The sequence below is a fragment of the Neofelis nebulosa genome, chromosome 9, assembly GCF_028018385.1.
Source record: "Neofelis nebulosa isolate mNeoNeb1 chromosome 9, mNeoNeb1.pri, whole genome shotgun sequence".
Taxonomy (NCBI): domain Eukaryota; kingdom Metazoa; phylum Chordata; class Mammalia; order Carnivora; family Felidae; genus Neofelis; species Neofelis nebulosa.
The window spans coordinates 112,882,289-112,901,404 of record NC_080790.1 but is presented as its reverse complement, the minus strand read 5'-3'; the positions used below and the strand labels follow the sequence as shown (position 1 = coordinate 112,901,404).

The 19,116-nt window shown below is 57.6% G+C and overlaps 1 long non-coding RNA gene across 1 annotated transcript; it reads right to left on the bottom strand.

Annotated features, from left to right (window-relative positions):
• Window positions 1-1,506: 1,506 nt before the first annotated feature.
• Window positions 1,507-2,445, bottom strand: LOC131486247 (uncharacterized). The gene is made up of 2 exons (XR_009249261.1): window positions 2,185-2,445; window positions 1,507-1,672 (listed from the first exon to the last, which is right to left on the bottom strand). It is a non-coding gene; the product is annotated as an uncharacterized LOC131486247 (long non-coding RNA).
• Window positions 2,446-19,116: the final 16,671 nt, after the last annotated feature.

The window sequence follows — 19,116 nt, the reverse complement described above, 5'->3', positions numbered from 1 at the left end:
CGTGTGAGAAACACACACATTATTGGGCCGAGCCACTGAGATTTGAGGGCTGTTTGTTACAGCAGCTATCCTGCCCTGATCGCTACAATAGGGTGGCACTTGGGAGTTCATACCCGAGAGCTGTGACCCCGCGGGGGTCTCAGAGCTTTCTTTCCACTGAAGATATTTATTGAGCTCCCATTCTGAGTTTGCACGGCCCCACTGTATTTCTCTTTATCCTACTCTGGCCTCGATGGCCTCCTTTTCCATCTATCTGTCTTATCTGCGTGGACCCTAAGCTCCCCCAAAGCGGGGTCCTCGGTCTATCTTCTTCCTATGCTGTGTCTCAGTGACTAGTTCAGTGCCAGGCATACATTAAGTGCTCAGTAAATATTGATTAGCTGGCTTTGCAAAACGGCCACATGCACAGAATTGTTTGAGGCTTAAGTGAGGTTTTGACTGTGATACCACAGGGCACACAGCAATTCCTCAGGAAATAGAGTCACAAGGAGCTAAAGAAGGACACCCACGGGCTGGGGAAGGCTCTCAGAGGGAGGGCAGAGGTTAACCGGGGCTGTTCTGCCCCACACATTCCAGACAGTTCTCTCTGGTCTCTGGCTGGCCCCAGAGTCCATGCAGGAGGCAGAGCCCGGGAAGGGGAAGGGGGTCAACGCTTCTCTGAGGGAGCCCCGGTCCCAGGAAGTGTAGGCTGTGGTCGGGGTGAGGAGACACTGTGGGTAACAACCTTCTGAAGGCTTTGGCTGTGTGAGCAGCCTTGAGGCAGACTTCTTTCTTTCCTTTGCCTCGGGACAGAGGTGGGTGTGGGATGCCTGATGTGCTTCTGGGGTAAAACTTCCCTGAGCAGCCTGAGATCTCATCTCAGGAAATGGAAACTCCTCGCACCCAGTCCTACTTGTCCGACGCAGGCTCCAGGGATCTGGCCCAAGACTCCCGGGCTAAGGTCCAAACTGCCTGCCTGGGCCGGCAATGGGGGCGGCTTGTCCAAGCAGCATGGTGTGGTCGTTGACAGCTTGAGCCAGAATGCCTGGGTTCAAATCCTGGCTCTGGCTACTCACTAGCTCTGAGGCTTTGGACTCCTTAGTTGATCTGAGCCTCAGTGTACTCATCTATAAAGTGGGATGATAATAACAGTAACCACACTGGAGGGTTGTTGGGAACATTAAAGGAGTTACCTCGAGGCAGGACACGGCTGTGGCCCCTGGGTCTCTCTCCGGGGGGTGGCGGGTAGTGTAAATTTCGTGTCTTTACTCTTGTGACAGCACAGACCGGTTAAAAGCTCTGATGTTCCTTATCCCTATGATTGCACTACGTTGCATGTTGGGCTCTTTCTTTGGGATCTCTGAGACCTTACTTACTACATCCCCTCAGCTGGGCAGCAAACCCTTCCTTCCCGCGGGGGAGCTGGGGACCCACCACACCCGCTTACTTGCTGTGTGACCTCGCGTAAGTTCCTTGTCTTCTCTGAGTCTGTTTCCTCATAGAAGAAAACCACTTGCAGAGGGATGATGATGACAGAATGCGATTCTTGCTATTTATAGTCATCCAACAACCGCTTTTTTTGAGCCCCTACTCTGTGCCGGGCATCGTTGTAGGCTCTGGGGACCCAGCAGGGGACAAAACAGACCACATCCCGGTCCTGACGGAGCCAATGTTATCACAGGGCCGCCACGACCTAAACAAGTAAGTAAAACACGTGATGTATGGGATGATGATAGGGGCTGTGGAACGTAATAATTAAACCAAGAAAGGGGAAGGGGAGCGGGGTGCGGGGAGGGTGGCCCGGGAAAGCCTCTCCGGAAAAGAGTGGGGCCAGGTGAGGGGGCCACAGAGCTATCTCAGGGAAGAGCTTTGCAGGCAGGCATGTTCTAGAACCTGACGAGTGAGGGGAGACTGGAGAAAGGGCAAGGTCAGAGGAGCAGTAGGCTCAGTAGGCCGGGGCCTCCCAGGCCACTGTAAGGACTTTGGCTTTTCTCTGCATACAACTGGGAGCCCCGGGAGCTTCTGAGCGGAGGAAGGTGTGACCTCGCTTACAAGCAGATGTCACCAGTCGGCAGGAGAATAAGGCTCACAGGCCCCGCCCGGCAAGCCCCGGCGCCCGCACTCCAGGCCCCCAGCCCCTCCAGCCAGGTCTCGGCCTTGACTCCTGCTTGTCCTCTGCTCGCCGTCTGCGTCCCCCTTCCTCACCTGCCCTCATCCTTCCCTTCCCAGACAACCAGGAAGCAGGAGCAGGCCACGGGTCTCAGCGGCCATGCACCACGTTCCAGTCCTCCTAGTTAGCATCGCTGTGCCTCAGTGTTCCTCATTCAGAAAATGGAGCGATGACGACAGACTCGCCCTCACCGAGTCCGTGGAGTCCCAGAGATCTAATCGCGGGCAGTGCAGCCTGGTGCAATCCCAGGGTGAACGGACACCCGAGCTTTTAGCTTTGTCGGAAGAGCGAAGACAGGAAAGTCACGCAGCCCCCCCCCACCCCACCCCCTGCACAAAGGTCACGCCCCGCTGCCCCCGCCCCCCCTCTGCCGCGACTTCCCACTCAACCCAAGACTGTCCACGTTTGTGAACAGGTGCTGGACCAAGGTTGGCTGCTTCTCACCAGCCAAGGGATGTCAGCACCTGTGGGCAGCGGTAACGAGTCCCTGAGTCCCTGTGTGAACCGTCGTGGGGAGCGTGCCCCGCGGGCTCGGAAACGTCAGCCACTGCCTCGACTCCCCTCACGTCGCCTGGGAAGGACATCCTTCCTCCGCTGCTTGGCCCCAGCCAGTGAGACAGGCTCACGTGTATCACCAACGCCTGGGACAGAGCAGGGGCTCAGTGAATCCTCACCGGCCACAGCCACAGCACAGCTAGAGGCGTGTACGTGTCCTGCTTTGTGCCATTTACCTTGTGGCCTGGGGCGAGTCACTTTACTTCTCTGAGCCTCTGTCTCCTCATCCATAAAATGGGAGGACTCATTCCTCCCAGCAGGGTGAAGAGGGCATCCCCGGGGCTCCCGTGCCTCCCCTGGGTCCTCACCAGGGTGCCCAGAGGATACCTGGAGGAGAGGCCCAGTGGACACGGTGGTGGCCATCCGAGCCACCGCGGCATCTGGGAGCAGACTGGGGTGTGAGCTCTGTTGAGTCCCAGGCTGAGAGCGCTCCATAAGACCCAGTGAGGCTCGCTGGGGCTGGGGGCCTGTGGCGGCAGGTGTCAGCGGGGGTCGGGTCCCTGTCTCTGCTCCGTCGGGGATCCTGTGTTTACCCTGGTCTCAGAGAAGAGCAGGACTCACTGGGAGCCTTTCGCCTTCCCTTGCCCCAGTTCAGGGCAAAGAGAGCCCCTAAGGAACACACGATGGGTGAGGACCTTCTATAGGACCCCTGCACTTCTAGGTACTTCCTGACAGCTGGCTGTTACTCAGATGCCTCAGTTTTCCTATCCAGAAAATGCAAGCAATAGGACCTGTGTCATCTCATCATGAGACTCTAGCGAGGGGCTGTGTTTAGAAGGGAGATGGTCTATAAGCAACAGAGCTCCCTCCGGTCCTGCCAGATCCCTCCTTCCCTAAAGGTCTGCGCACTTCTCCCGCGTGTGTCTCCTGCCTGTTTCCCTCTCTGTCTTCTCTTCTGTGGCAGAAAAGCTTCTCTTTGTCACTTTCCTCTCTTTCTCGCGCCCTCCTGGGTCCTAAATCCTGGCTCTGCGTGTCTGTGCTGCATAAGCTCAGGCAGGGTGCAGGGCAGACATCCTCTGACAGTGGACATTCTCAAACTCGACGCTCTAGGAATTTTTTTCCTGGGGAATTCCTAGGTGCAGATTCCCGGCCCCACTCCAGAGAGTCTGATTCCATGAGCCCAGGGCAAGGTCAGAGAACCTGCATTTTACCCAGCACCCTCCCCGCCACCACCCAGGGGAGATAGGCTGGCTCTTAGACTATCCTTCGAGAAGCCCCGCATTTGCCCTCAGCTTCCTCATCTGTAAAATGGGAGCAAAGAGAACCCACCTCCCCAGGGGGGTAAAAATGAAATGACGTGATTTGTCTGCAAGGCCGTTCATGTTTCTCCATTTTTCTCTGTCTTGGCTTCCGTATGATTTCTTTTTTCTCTGCCTTTCCCGTGTTCTGTTTCTGATGTTTTCATATTTCTTTCTCTCTCCTCTCTCCTCACCCTCTACCTAGAAGCGAACCCAACCCCAGAGCCGAAATGGAAGAACTGGTGGGGGGGGGGGGGAAGAGTGGTCCTTCTGTAAGGGCCGGGGGCCCAGTGACCACTCAAATCCTCACCTCCTCACCCCTGGCTGTCCCCCCAGACGGAGCATCTCCCACCCTTGCAGCCCCCTCGGCAGCAAAGCCCAGGGAAGGTGGGGGATCCATTGTGCAGGAATGGCCTTGCTGCTATGGAAACCAGCGCTTAGGAACAGCTCAGAGAGACGATCCATTCTGGGGAGCAGCCTGGCCTTGGGGGAGGGGGGGAGGCCAAATTTCAGCGCCTTGGATCTTGCCCTCCCATTAGCAGCCGTGTGACGCTGGGCAAGTCACTTAACCTCTCTGAGCCCTCTCTCCCTCACCGGCCTGGGAATGCGGCCCCCATTAGCAGTGGGTAATCACGGGCCGCCAATGACGGAACGCCCGTGCTGTGGCTTTCAAGCCTGAAGCCACGCCAAATTGCCGTTTGCTTTCATTACCGCGAGCTCAAAATATTCTTGTGCCAGCTTGCCGTGCGACCCTGTGCCACCCGGGGGGCCACCAAACGATTTCCATGATAGAATTCCCTCTTGTAGAGGCGCGGGGTCCACTCCGAGTCACCCTGGAAGGAATACACACACACACACACACACACACACACACACACACACACACCAGCCACTGAGCTCAGCTGCCCAGACACCAGCCCCAGCCCCAGCCCCAGTTGAGAAAGGCTCACTGTGGTTCCTCTGTGAGGAAGAAGTGAGCTTGAGTTCTGGGTGATTACTCCATCTACAAAATGCCCAGTGCCCTGCAGGGCCGACAGCCATGGGGCACTTCCCTGATGGTGCATTTGCTTCCTCAAGAAGAAAATGAAGAAGCCCCAGGGTTCCCTGGGCTCTTCGGGCCTCCACTCCCAGGTCTGGGCTCATCAGCCTGACCTTCACTGGCCCGAAAGTCTCTCCTAAGAGGCCTGCCCTGTTCCCCCACTCCCCAGCACAGCCCCCCTCGACTTGGTCTTTCCCTATGAAAAGGTGGGAACTGCCTGGCCCCCCACCTCTGAGGGGCATCGGGCAACGGCTTTACCCCTCTCTGTGCCTTAGCTTGCACACACACTCACACACACCAAGACCCATGGTGCACCTGCACACACAGCACATGCCCACACCCGTCCCTGGTCCCCCAGACATCTGGCTGTCCCCCGAATAAGGCGGGCGCTATCGTGCCCCCTTGCCTTTGCTCACATCAATCCCTCGCCCTGGAATCGCTCCCACACGTTTGTCCAGAATCCTCTGGGATCCTCTCTACCCACCCCTCCCCACACAGCTAGTTTTTCAGAGAAACCTGGGACTTGCCCAAGATCACAAAAGAAGTGTGTGGCCGCAGAGCAGAGCCCATGTTGGAACCCAGTCCTTGAGGGGGGACGCGGACTCCTGCAGCTCCACAGGGCATCCATGCATTCACTCAGCCAGCCAGGCGTCTGTTTGTTTGTTTTCCCAACAAACATTTATTACGCCCCAGGCAGGCTGCTCGGTGCTGGGGACCCAGCCATGAACAAGGCCAGCCGAGAACGAGAACGCGCAGCCCAGAGAAGCAGACAGATGCTAAACAAGTAATTACAAGCATGATGGATGCCACAGAGGAAAAGCAGAGAGAGCCCCGGGAGGGGACCAGAGGGGGGCACTGATGTCTCCCATTTGTGCAAGACTTTACAGCCCCCTGCCTCGGAGCCCCGCCCTGGGAAGCCTGTTTAAGCCCCCCAGGCCTGCAGACTAGCATCCTGGGGAGGGATGCATCCTCCTGAACACACACATGCCCAGAGAAGGCCGCCCTGAAGTGTAAGGACCGCAGCTTTAGAGGCCTTGCGGGGGGCGGGGTCAATATTTTCCCATCACCACCATATCCCGACCTTACCCACCTCTTGCCAGCCTCTCGCATACAGAGAATTAGCCCCACGCGCAGAGGAGCAAGCCAAGGCCCAGAAAAACCCACTGAGTCATGGGCGCACAGCAGGGAGAGCGCCCAGGCTAGTCAGAATCCAGATCCCCAGACGGGTCTTCAGAGAAGGCCCAGCTTCTGGGTGCCCAGCACATAGCCCTCCTGGCTGTGAAAAGGGACTGAGTCACCAGCAGCCAGTGAGCCGGGGGTGACCGCTCACAAGGTACCGCTTGTACGTCACCATAGAGGATCCTGGTCACACGGTAAGAAGAGGTGCTTGTGTCAGAATGAGCGAGCGTCCAGCCGGGGTGACTCTGTTCCCCAGCTATGTGGCCCGGGGCAAGTTGTCCAGTCTATCTGAGCTCATTTTTCCCCCCTCTGTAAGGCAGGGTGATGGAGGGACCGGCACTCGGGGCAGGTGTGAGGGGTTTCACCCCTCTGGGCTCCTCGTCCTCGTCGGTCACCTTCCCTCTCCCTCCCCACCCCCTACCCCTCCCACTGCTCCCGCCTCTGGGCTCGTCTCAAACAGGCCAGGCCCTCTCTTTGCTCACAGCCTCCCACGTGCTGCTCCCTGTGCCTGGACACTCTTCCTCCGGAGAGCCACGTGTCTTTTCTGCTCTCCCCCGCACCCCTTGAGTCTCTCTCGTCCACTGTCACCTTTCCGGAGAGACTGTCGCTCGTCGCTCTGGCAAAAAAGGGCCCCTGCGATAGAAAATACAGCGCAGGGAATATAGTCCACTGGTGTGGTGATAGCGTCCTGTGGTGACAGACGGCAGCTATGCCTGGGGTGAGCACAGGCTTCCGCATAGACTTGTCGGATCGCGACGTTGTGCTCCTGAAATTCATGGAGCTTCCTGTGTCGGCTCTACCTCCTTTTTTTTTTTTAAGTGGGAAAAAAAAAAAGCGCTCCCCCGTGACCTCGTGTCCCCTTTGGGCTCCTTATTTTTCTCCCCTGCTCTGTCACCAGCTTTGTCCCCATCTCCCCGCATGAGAACGCAGGCCGCGCTAGGCCGGAGCCTTGGTCGGGTCGGCTGTTGTCTCTCCAACGCAGGCACGTGACGAGGGCCACCCAAGCACACAGGCCCTCGCGTCCCCGTGGCCCGTGCCGACCCCCCCGGCAGCCCTGGGAGGTGGTGGCTGTGCGGGGCTCCTGCTAAGCACTTGGCTCTTACCCTGCAGACAGCGAGGCCCAGGCGGAGGGCGTCGGCCGCTCTGCCGGCCTGCTTGGGCCTCCTCCGCCACAGCCAAGGCTCTGGAGCAGGGGCAGTGAGTCCCTCGGGGCCCCCCGCCCCAAGTGCCCTGGAACTGGCAGGCAGCGGGAAACCAGGCCCAGGCTTGGCAGGGGCTTGGCAGGGGCTCAGTGCCGAGGGGCAAGGCCCTGCCAACCTCACTCCCCCAAACAGCGACCGATTGTCCCAAGGCTCCCGAGTCCCCGAAGACCTCCCAGCCGGCACTCTCTCACAGGGACACCCCACTCTCAAAGGGGCCCGGCAGTCTGGCTGCTTCCGGCTGCCACGGGGCATGGTGGTCCCGGCCTCATGAGAGGCCCTGGGACTTCCGGGCCCGCTGGGAACTCACAGCCCGGTGCTTGGCAGAGAGCAGGCGAGGACAGATCCCGGGGCCGCCTAGGCTCCTCGCATTTGTATGCAGCTGCAGGCCCCGAACATGAGCTGGAATCCATCACCAGAAAATAAAACACTCAGGGAGAGCAGGCCTCCAAAGACAAACGGCTGCGGGGCGAAGGTAACATCCACCCCTGCCTGCTGAGCACTGCCTGTCTTGCTCTCAGGGGTGTCTCTGAATGGAGACTCACCCAGCCCTCCAGGGGTGGGGAGGTGGGAGCTTATGGGATCTCCCCTTCTCGGGGAGGGGAACGGGGCGCACAGAGGAAAAGCCGCCTGGCCGGAAGAGGGATGTCAGGATGCGAACCCGGGCCTCCTGTCTCCAGAGACAGGGCCTGGATGGCTCTGCCACACCCCGAACCTTCCTTGCTGGGGCGGGAGCTGATCGCTGGAGGCGCGTTTCCATGGCAAAGCTGTCTTTTTTTTTTTTTTCACCACGCCTCCCCCAGAGCCTTGGGTCTGAGTCTGGCCTTGGACCACGGACATCAGAATGGGATACAGGGAGCTTACTAAAAAGCGCAGGCCCAGACCCACCCAGCACCTGCTGGAGCCGACTAATCTGTCTTATTCACACCACCCTCACCCATTCTGGTGCTCGTCTGAGTTGGAGAGCCACTGGCTTAGACCCAATTCTGACCTAGACAGAACTAGCTTTCTAGTTGTTAGGTGAATGGACCTTTCAAAGAGCTGCCTGTGTGGGATCTGGAGGTGCTGATAAGAACTACTATTTATTGAGCATTTACTATGTGCCAGATCCTCTTTTTTTTTTTTTTTTTTAATATTTATTTATTTGGGGGAGAGCGCAAGCGGGGGAGGGGCAGAGAAAGGGGAACAGAGGAGCCAACGCGGGTTGCTTGTGTGCTGATAATCTGACAGCGGCGAGCCCGATGTGGGGCTCGAACTCACGGACTGTGAGATCATGGCCTGAGCGGAAGTCGGACACTCAACCAGCCGAGCCACCCAGGCGCCCCCTGCCAGGTCCTCTTCTCACCACCCCATGATCATTTCATCCTCAAAAAGGCCCCGAAGAAGAGGTGATATGATTATTTTGTCCATTTTACAGGCGGGAAAATGGAGGACGGTGGGGGGGGGGAGGGTTTCGTTCAAGGTTGTGCAGCTAGAAGTTGGCAGGGGCAGGATTTGAGCCCAGGTGCCTCTTAGTGCTAAACTCAAATCAGGGCCCCGTCTGCTACCACCCCACCCCTGTCCCAGATTCCACAGTCTAGTGGGAAAAGAAGTTTGTAAGCGCAGGTTCTAAGCTTCATGGGGACGTTCACTAAGGGAAGCAGCTGCATAGGCTGGGACCCCCTAACCCAGAATGAGGAGCTTGTTGGAAAAGCCCTTGAGGGCTGGGCTCCGCCAGATGAGTAGGAGTTTGCCAGGCAGATGTGGCAAGAGGTACAAACACCTGGAAACACATTCAGGGAAACGCCATGTGACAGCCGCATGGGGTTAGGGGAGAGCTTGGTAGCTCGGAAAGACCTTGCCGTCCTGGCCAAGGAGTTGGACTGTACCCCGAGAACGACAGAGGAGCCACCGAAGGGTGGAGAACACAGTCTGGACTTGCAGAAGGCCCAACCCATGCTGTGTGGAGGCCAGATTGAAGAGCCACGGCCCAGGGGCGGGTGGGGAGTTGGCGAGTTCCTTTTTAAGGGCCCTTGGGGCATCCAAGAGGGGTATCTGGGAACAGTTGGAGATACTTGGGTGGGAGGCATCAGCGGGGGCCAACCTTCAGTCTGAGGTGGGTGAGGTGCCCCACTGAGGGGAGAAGTGGGAGGGGAGGCTCCTTTGGGGCACCCCTCACATCCTAATCTACCAACCTTTGCCCACACTGGGGGTCCCACCTGGAGCAGACCTCCGTCCTGTGGAGTGCCACAACCATTCATCCCTTCCCGCCGCATTCTCAGCCTGGGGTCGCAGGCCGCTGCCTGTCTGAGATTCACACAGTCATTTGGAGGAGGTCTGTCTTATCCCTGGGTGACCCCAGAACCTTCCAGGTGCCCTGGACATGCTCGAGGCACTAAATGGAAACTAAGTCAGGTATGTTCGGTTAGGGTGGGGTCACAGGATGGCAGTTTCCAAGGGGGACAAGCTTTAGGCACTCCCCTAGCCCCCCGCCCCCCCCCACCACATCCACACATCCACCTTCTCGGGCTCCCCGGCAAGGGCACAGAGCCCCGCTCGCCACCTATGTGGCTGTGAGCGAGCCGCTGCCCTCATCGCCATCTGTAAATAGAGATGCTAAGATGTAACTGATAGAGAAATCCGCTCTAAAGGGGTCACGTGGATAAAGCCCTAAGGAAGGGATGGGGGAAGGGGTCAAGCCCTAGAGTGCATGTCGGGACCCCACTGGACCCCCCCATCTGAGTGTACATAGACTTCTATCTCTAAGTCTGCACAACGGGGGTCAGAATCGTATGTCGTCTTGGGGAGACTGAAAATGTGCAAGGCCTGCACACAGTGGGCCTCGCTTTACGGTGGCTAGAATCGGATGGGTGACTTCCGGGGCCCTCGCACTGCAGGGACTATTGGCGGGGAGAGTCCCCTGGCCTGGCCTCGGCTGGAGCCTGGAGCAGGAAGCTGGTGGGCCAGGCCACAGGGAGATCAGAGCATAGGGCCGGTGCTGGTGACACAAGGTATTTGCATCAGATGATGGGTCAAGTGCCTCAGTTACTCCATTAACTCGGGTAGCAGTGGAGAGAGAGAACCGGTGTTGGAAACCCACAGTGAGAGTGGGGGGCTGAGATCACTGACCAGCAACCAGACGAGGGGGCTTCTGGGAGCTGCAGAGGGGTGGCCTCTGGGTGGAAGCGTGTGGGTGAAGCTGGGCTTCCTTCTAGACCCTCAGCCCCCATCCTCAAGGCAGGAGACGCAGCTGGGGGCAAAATCAAGAAACACGTCCCAGATACCACTGTGGTGGCAGTCCCGGGAAGGGGCGCAGGAAGAGGGAACAGCAAGGACAGAAGCCCCGGGTTGGATCCGGCCAGCACATCAAGGATGGGAAGGAGGCCAGTGTGGCTGAAGCAAAGTGGGCAGCAAAGACAGTCTGGCCTCAGGACTGGGAGGACGGAGGAACCGGGCATAGAGGGCAGTGTCAGCTGTAGGATTTGGGTTTGATTTTAAGCACCGTAGAAGTCGTGGAGGTTCAAAGGCAGGGGAGGGACACGACCCAATTTAGATGATCCCTGGCTGCCGGTTGGGGAAGGACGGCCGGGGCCAGGATGGGAGCAGGAGAGCCAAAGGGGGCCCGGCACAGCGTCCATGTGAGGGCAGGTGGTGGCTGGGGAGGGTAGTGTGGGCGAGGTGGAAAGAGGTAAATGGACTAGAACTGGGGTTCAAAGGTGCTGTCCACAGGCCCTGTGAATGGGTGAGGGTGTGAGGGAAAGAGTGGGGGAGGGTGACAGGGACTGAATGAGACTCGATGTCAGTAAAGGGTTTATTGAGCGTGGCACCTTGCACGTAATATCTGCTCGATAAATACCGTCCATCAGAAGAGCTCAGCGTCTTGCCCCAAGTCCGACCTTCTTCCAGGACCGGCCCTACGGATCATGCAGGGTGATGTTTCAGGTCTCAGCTTCCCGGGCTGGGCCAGATGACTTCGGAGGGGAGAACAGAGGACTCTCCACACTGGAAGCGTCCAACGTGTGCCGTGGCAGCAGAAGCGCTGGGCAGGGACCGGCCCAGGGTCACTGGGCTTGTTAGGGGCAGAGCAAGACCCAGAAACCGAGCCCCCTGATGCTATCAAATCCCCCCTACCCCGCGATCTGCAAATTCTACGATTTCCCAGGCTGCTCGCTGGCAGCACTCTCCTCCGGAATCCACTGAGAAATGGGCTCTCAAGACTGTTTCCTGATCTTGAGGCGTCAGTGGTGCCCAACGGTCCCACCTCAGAGCCTTCACACTTACTATTCTCTCTTCTTGAACCTTCCCTCGATGGCTCCCCGCCCCCTCCCCCTGCAATCCTGCAGAAGCCTCCCTGGTCCTGCAGGATTTCCCAGCACGGGGCAGCAGTACAGGCGATCCTGAAGGTCAGGACATTACCACTGCCTTACCTCCTTCCACAGCCAACTTGGAAGGACTCCCCAGCCCTATGCCAGGAGAGGCCAGCATGGCTGCCAACACCCACGCTGTGGCGCCACAGCCCAACCCCCCCCCCCCCAACCCCTACCCCATGCAATGGACTGGGCCGCATAGGATAGACCCACCTTTCCTGCTGGGATATATATATAAAGGCGGAATCCCCCTTTCTTCTTCCTGGCTCAGCTCGGATGTGAGTCAGGGAAGGTCCCGCTGACATTTTTCCTCTGCCCTCCTCCCTGGCTCACGAGGGCATGAGCAGGCACAGCCTTACGGGGCAGGGAGGAGAGGTGGAGCCAGTTAGAGCTAACGCACCCCTGCTTCGCCTGGTAAGGTCATCCAGGAGCCTCAAGCCAACAGGCATTCCTTCCTCCTGTCCCTAAGGCCCCGGCCTGATGCTGGCCCCAGACCCAAGATACAGGCTTCACAGTTAACCCCAGTGTGGTCCCTGCCTCACTCAGGGCCAAGTTCACACAAGAGGCAATCAGGGGCTTAAGTGGCTGCCAGAGAAGGCCAGCCGCCTGGTTATTAAATATTAAGTGGCAAGAGCCTGGGAACGTATAATTGCAAATGAGACTGTAGAGCAGATGTTGCCAACAGCTTGGACCAGTGCTCACAGTTGGGACCAACAGGGGATTTCAAGTCACCAAGCTGGGCTGCTGGCAACGGCTCCATGTTTACTGGGCACCTGCTGGGTGCAGGCTCTGAACTGGACGCTGTCGGCAGAAAGATTGAGCAGACGTGGTCATTAACTTCAAGGGGTTCCTGGTCTGGTAAAGAAGACAAAGTAAGCAAAGACCTTTGACCTAGGGTGGTAAATTCTGGGCCACGGGTAATCCCAGGGGAGGGGTGGAGGCCCAGGGAGACACCTATAAGGAGGCGAGGAACAGAGGCTTCAGAAGGGCGATTCTGCAGGATGCATCCGACCTGTTAGTCGTTCAACAAACATTGATCGAATACCTACAGTGTGCCAAACATTGTTGTAGGTTCTGGGAAATAAAGTAGTAAGTCAAACTCTCTCTCTTTCTCTCATGGCACTGAAAACTGAGTGCGACCTTCCCTTCCGTGGATGGGTAAGAGTTTGCATCACGACGAAGAGGCAGAGAGGAGCAAGCCCCACGCCGATTTGGAGGCACGAAGAAGTCAAACAGATTCGAGGCGGGGAGGGAGGTCAGGGTGGCTGGACACACGTGGAGGGAGAGATGGGATGGTTAGCAGTCAGGGCCTGAAAAGCTGCCACGCGCAGAAGTTTGGGTGAGTCCTGGAGGAGATCAAAGTACGGTAGAGTGTCCTCCCTCAGAGACAGTCCGTGGCTCCCGGCGATAGGACTAGCCTTTTAGGCTGCCATCCCAAGAAGCCATGAGAGGAAGGTGGCTGGTTGGCCACCCCCTCCACCGCAGGCTGGGCTGCTGAGTCCCCACGGCCAAGGGCCTCAGAGGAGCCCCACCCTGGCTCTCCTCACACCTGCAGGCTATTATGCCAGCTCCTGAATGGCCGAAAACATATCCTGGGAACATAGGCGCCTTTGTCTCTGAGGAGAACACAGTCCTAGTGGAAGGTGACAGCGGTAATATGAGAGCCCAGATCATTCAGGAGACAAGTCCTTGCCAACGGAAGATTCCAGTTCAACGTCGCCCAAGAATGTCTCAGCTGATGGGCCTCTCTCTCTCCGCTGCCCAGCCCAGAGCCAGAGGGTGGATGGGACGAACTTTCAAGGTCATTCCTTGGCCATGATTCTATACAAAGAAAAGCAAGAGAATGGGGAGACAGAGAAGATCTGTGTTTGAAGGTCCTAAGATCCCAGGAGGATTAGAGTCTGCGAACGTGGTTCTAAGAGGCTGGAGCTGCAGGAGGCTGAGATTCCAGAATCCCGCAGATCTAAAATTCTAGCCTTCTAGAATCCTGTGATCGTAAGACTCTGGCTTGATGAGAGGGAAGCTACCACAGACATCACATCCTCTCCATCGGATTCATGCCTCTGGAGAGAAGCCCGCACCTCGAACTCCAAAACCAAGCAGGCTCGTTTTCCCCTTTCTGCCTTTAAATTGTCTTCATGCTCCTTCGTGTCTGTTCATCTGCATGCCCCCTCCACAGTCCCTCCTCCAAGCCTGGCAGCCCACATTTGCCATCTGCATATAACCCAGTGATTAGCACAGCCGCTGCTTGAGCAGGAGAGGAGGGGTGTGGAGCCCTTGCTGTCTGCCAGCCAGACGGCCTTCCGTAGACCGGGCTGCAGGGACTCACTCCTGGCTCCCCAGTAGGGCTGAACAGGGGAGGGGAGACGCACAGAGAAAGGCCCACGAGCCCACAGACACACAAAGACCCAGAGAGACGTCCACATCACACACAGGCATCTGCAGACCGCGTGCACTCACACACATTCAAACAAGCCAAACGAACAGAGGCGGACACATGACCCTACGGTGACAGCCCCCCCCCCCCGCCAATACACATAAACACGAAGATCTAGAGAAAGACATGCACAGCACACGTGGGTATTTGCAGGGAAACACACACACATCTATAGAGGCCGAGCCACACAGAGCAACACAACGGCATGCTCACACATATATAGACAGACACACACACACACAAACTCAAAGATGCGTGTTATTTAGACTGAGACCCCCCCCCCCCCCCACCCCACAGGGCCACAGCGCTGTGTTGTTAGTGGGTGCGCCCTCCAAAGGAGAATTGCCAGGAAAGGCATCCTTCCCAACCCCCTCTCATCCCTCTGCCACCGCACTCCTTCAGGGGACGTTACTGGAGACCTACTATGCGCACAGCCTGGCATTGGGCCCTTGGGAGATCCCAGAGCTGTGACCCGGTGCCAGGGAGCGTGGGAGCAGCTGAAACACACACGGGCACTGAGGCCAGGAAACCATCCCCAGAGCCTGTACAACACGCACCTGCCCGGAAAGGGGATGAGCTCCCTGTTGCCAGAGCCAAAGCTGATATAACAGAGAGGTTTGCATGTCGGACGGGAGACCGGCTGCTGGGGGCGGGGGGCAACCGATGGCCTTTAAAATCCCTTCCGGCTCTGATAGTCTCTATCGATTCCACTGGACTTCCAAACGGCCGTCTTCAACATTTTGATCATGGTCCCGGTCAGTAAAAACGTTTTAAACACGCACCCCCAATGTATGCCCGTGTGTGCGCGTGCACATCCTTTTAGAGCACTGATACGCTTCACGGAACACACAGACGCACAAACAGAAAACCCTGAAATAATGAGACGAAACCACATAGATCGCTACCTACAAGGACAGGTAGGGCTGGAGGGAAAGTGATAGAACACTTATTGAGTGCCTCCTGTGTGCCAGACTTTTGATATACAGTCTTTCTTTGAATCTTCAGAATAGCCCCGTGTAAAGAGGCTATCATGGGTTGTTTCTCTCTCTCTCTCTCTGGTTCCTGTGGCACAGATGGTGGCAAGTTTGGGGCCCTCAGGCTGGGAGGAAGAGGCTGCGAAATTTTGTCCAGAGCCTCAAGTGACACCCCGGGAAGATTTAGGCTTGAAACTGAGCAGCAGGTGGGATTGAGGTGGCTTCCAGGAATCCGTCTCCAGTCTCCACCGCCTTCCCTGCAGCTCCCGGGCCCCATGTTGCTCTGAACAAAAGCCCCAAAGCTGTTGTTTTTGCCGATTTTTGCCGATACTCCGGCGTGACTCTGTCTCTCGATTTCTTCTGGAAACTCCATTCCCTGAGCAAGACACTCAGGGCCACACTTCTCCTCCTCGGCAGCTATCACTACCTACCGAGTATGCGAGTATGCGGGTGCGGTTCCTCAGCCATGCGCGTATCTTCCACCCCCACTGGAACCCCCCCCCCCACCCCAGGCCGCAGCAGGTGTTCAGGAAATACCTGTGACTGAATGAAGACCCGCCTTCTTCCCTGGCTCAGCAGGGCTGTGGGCCTGTGGGGTCTGCGGTGAGGCCAGAGGCCTTGCCACTCAGGTCTGGCTTCCTGGGGCCACCCTGATGCTGACCCCTAGGCCTCCTCCCAGGCCCCCAGCCCTGCTCAGCAAAGGGGCACCATTTCCAGGCAGTCGGGGAGCCCCCGCTTCTTCCCCAATTGCCCAGTTCTCTCTGGCAATTTCCCTGTTTGAGACTTTAGCCAGAACGCAGAAGGTCTTAACTCCGGGCCATTGCGCCCAAACCCCTGCAACACCTGTTGACTAAACCCAGTCGCTGGCCTGCAGCGGGGGGCGAGGAAAGCCTGAGAGGGCGGTCAGGCTAACTTGGAGCGTTTCCCTCTCGATGCTCCAGTCTTGTCTGTTCCGTGGGGACAGTTGCTACTTTCTCGACTGGACAGGGCCTGACGCTCAGGGAGAGAGGACACTTTGGCGGTGGATGTCAGGTGCGAGGCCAGGCACTTAGAGGTGGGACAGGGAGGAGGGTGGGTTGCAGGCGAGGAGGACATGTCGGGGGTTTGGTATGGAAAGGCCTGGTTCATCACCTTGCTTGCCACCAATCCCATGTCACCAATCCCATGTCACCCAGGCTGGCTCTGCCCCTCACGGAGCCTCTGTTTGTGTGGCCACACAAATGGGTAGGAGGGTGAGGGCCCGGTTCCGGGCAGGCGAGGCCCCCTTCACACAGCACGGCCGCGAGGCTCCCACGGCCTCCCATCCCACCGTCCTCCTTGCTCCAGAGGCCGGGGCCCTGTGGAGGCTGACGTGGCCACCCGTGGCCCCGGGGCCACAGAAGCTGAGCGGAGAAAGTGGTGTATGTTGCTTCAGTTTTCCTGAGAGCCAGGCCGGTTCCTGCCTAGGGACAGATACTTCCTTTCTGGAACAGGAATGGGGCCAACTGGAGTCCCGGCCTCGCTGCCCGGGAAGGAAACCCAAGTTCAATGAGGACATCTGTTCCTCGAGGAATCCCAGGCCAAGCAGGGCTGTCCATCCCCACGGACGGAGTCGCTGGCCGCTCGGCTCCCTCCTTCACTTCGTCGACCTCATTTACTGAGGTCCCTGCCCCCTGTAGGCACAGCTCCGGGTGCCGGAGAACAGACTCAAAGGCCCAGCATGGAGCTCCAACTTGAGAGGGGGGAAAGCCACAGCAACCAAGAACTATATAGTATTTACATGCTACCAAGAAAGAGAAAGTGGGGTGAAGGGATACAAAATGATGGGGGGGGAGGTGCCGCCTGGGTGGCTCAGTCGGTTAAGCGTCTGACTTCGGCTCAGGTCATGATCTTGCAGTTTGTGGGTTCGAGTCCCGGGGCGGGCTCTATGCCAACAGCTCGGGGCCTGGAGCCTCCTTCGGATTCTGTGTTTCCTTCTCTCTCTGCCCCTCTCCATCTCACTCTCTGTTTCTCTATCTCAAAAATAAATAAATATGTAAAAAATTTGTTTTTAATTTTTTTTTTTTTTTTTTTGAGATAGAGACAGATAGACACATGCCTGCGTGCCTATGGCCAGTCAACGAGCCCAGGTCCAGATGCCACAGAGGGGCCCGGAAATCACAGAGCCAGCCCTGCGGTGGGGAGGGACACCCAGAGATAGCACCGTGGGGCCCCAGACTCTCAGTAAAGGAGAAGTCAGAATGTGCAGAGGTGGGGAGCAGGGGCTGGGCGAGGAGCACCCCTGGGTTCAAAGTCGAATTCTGCAGCTCAAAAGCTTACTCTTAACCTCTCTATGCCTCAGTTTTCTCATCTGTGAAATGGGGATAAGAATTGCGGTCACGTGAGGCGGAGTGAGGCGCATGACAGAATCCGCTGAAGTCCTTCAAGCCTGGGGGCTTAGCAGGCGCTCCTGCATTTTAGCTAGGTCAGTATTACCGTCGGGCAGAGTCCGCACTTGAACTCAGGTCTCCCAACGCGCGCCAAAGCAATCAGCTTTGTGGCCTGACGCCAGCCCTTCCGTCACCACCCTGCAGGGGACCCCCACCCAGGGGTGTTAAGGAACGCCTGGCTCCGCACAGCTGGGCTCAGCTCCTGGCAGAGCCAGATTCCCAGAGCCTGAGGACAGTGTTTAGGGCCTGACAGCGTGGTCCCACCCCTAAGGAGCTCAGGCAAGCTGCCTGCCTGCCTGCCTGCCAAGATACTTAAGTCACTGACTTCCCTTGGAAAGCACTAATTACAGCATGGCGCCCCCAGGCCCCGGCTGGGTGATCTGTCACAGCCCCTCAGCTTCGGGGCACTGGCTGCAGTCTCTGAGCCACCGCCCGTGCCCCCTCTGCTCTCCCCTGGGCAGGGAGGACAGGAAACAGAGGGGTAGACAGACCCCACCCACAGGAAAGCTGGGACTGGGCTCTGGAACGTTCCTGTCCTGTATTCGGTAGCACCAGAACCACCTGGGGCCTTGTCAAAATGCAAATTCTCAGGCCTTACCTAAGACCTCTGGGGGTGGGGCCCTGGGATTCCTGCATCAACAACCCCTCCGGGTGCTCAGTGGGAAAACCACAGCTCTGATTCCCGTGTGGAAAGGTGGGGTACTGTGGAGAGGCGATTGTAAGTGGGGCGCTTTGACACGCAGGCTCAGAGAGACCCTTCAAATCCAGGCTCTGCTGATTTCTCGCCCCGCCCCCTCGGGCGGCTCACTTTTTTTTTTAACTGAATACACATTTGCTGACAACCTACTGTTTACTGTTGAAGGCCCTGGGGCTTCAGTGCTGGGAGAAAACAACAGCAACCAGCAATATCTTTTGCTCTATGAACTCATCCCTTGCAAGAGACCTTTTAGTAGGTACGCTTCCGTGAATCGCCAGTCTGGGCAAGTGAGGCACTGTCCGTGCAGCGCTGACGTCTGAACCCCAGGATGTGCGTCAGCCAGGCACTGGACCACGGTGGGCCAGGTTGACCTGTGGCTACTCGAGAAAATGGACAAAATGCAATGAAGACCCCCCAACGCTGGCAGGTCAGGAGGCACGCTAGGGGGACAAAATAAAGCTGGGAAGGGGCGGAGCGCTCTGGGGGTTGGGAGAGGTGGCTGTTGTCACAGGGGGGGCCCACAAGGTGACCTGCGATGTGGGCAGAGGCCTCCGTCTGCAAAACAAAGGCAAAGCTTGGTACCTCTCCTAGGTGTGGTCAGAATATGTCACAGGAACCCGGCCGGCAAGCAGAGGAGCTGCAGAACAAAGGGGAACCGCTATTAATCTGGGGAACTGAGTTCGAATCCTAAACTGGCTCAGCCACTCACTAGCTGTGTGTCCCGGGCAAGTCACTCCATCCCCCTGAGCTTTAGTTTCTGCAGCTATAAAATGGCTGCGGGGAGCCTTGGCCATACCCCACGATACAGGTCAGGGAGCAGAGCAGACGCAGGGCAAGGACCCCCCCACCCCCACCCCACCGCCTGCCCCCACCATGCTTTCTCGCCAGCTCCTCA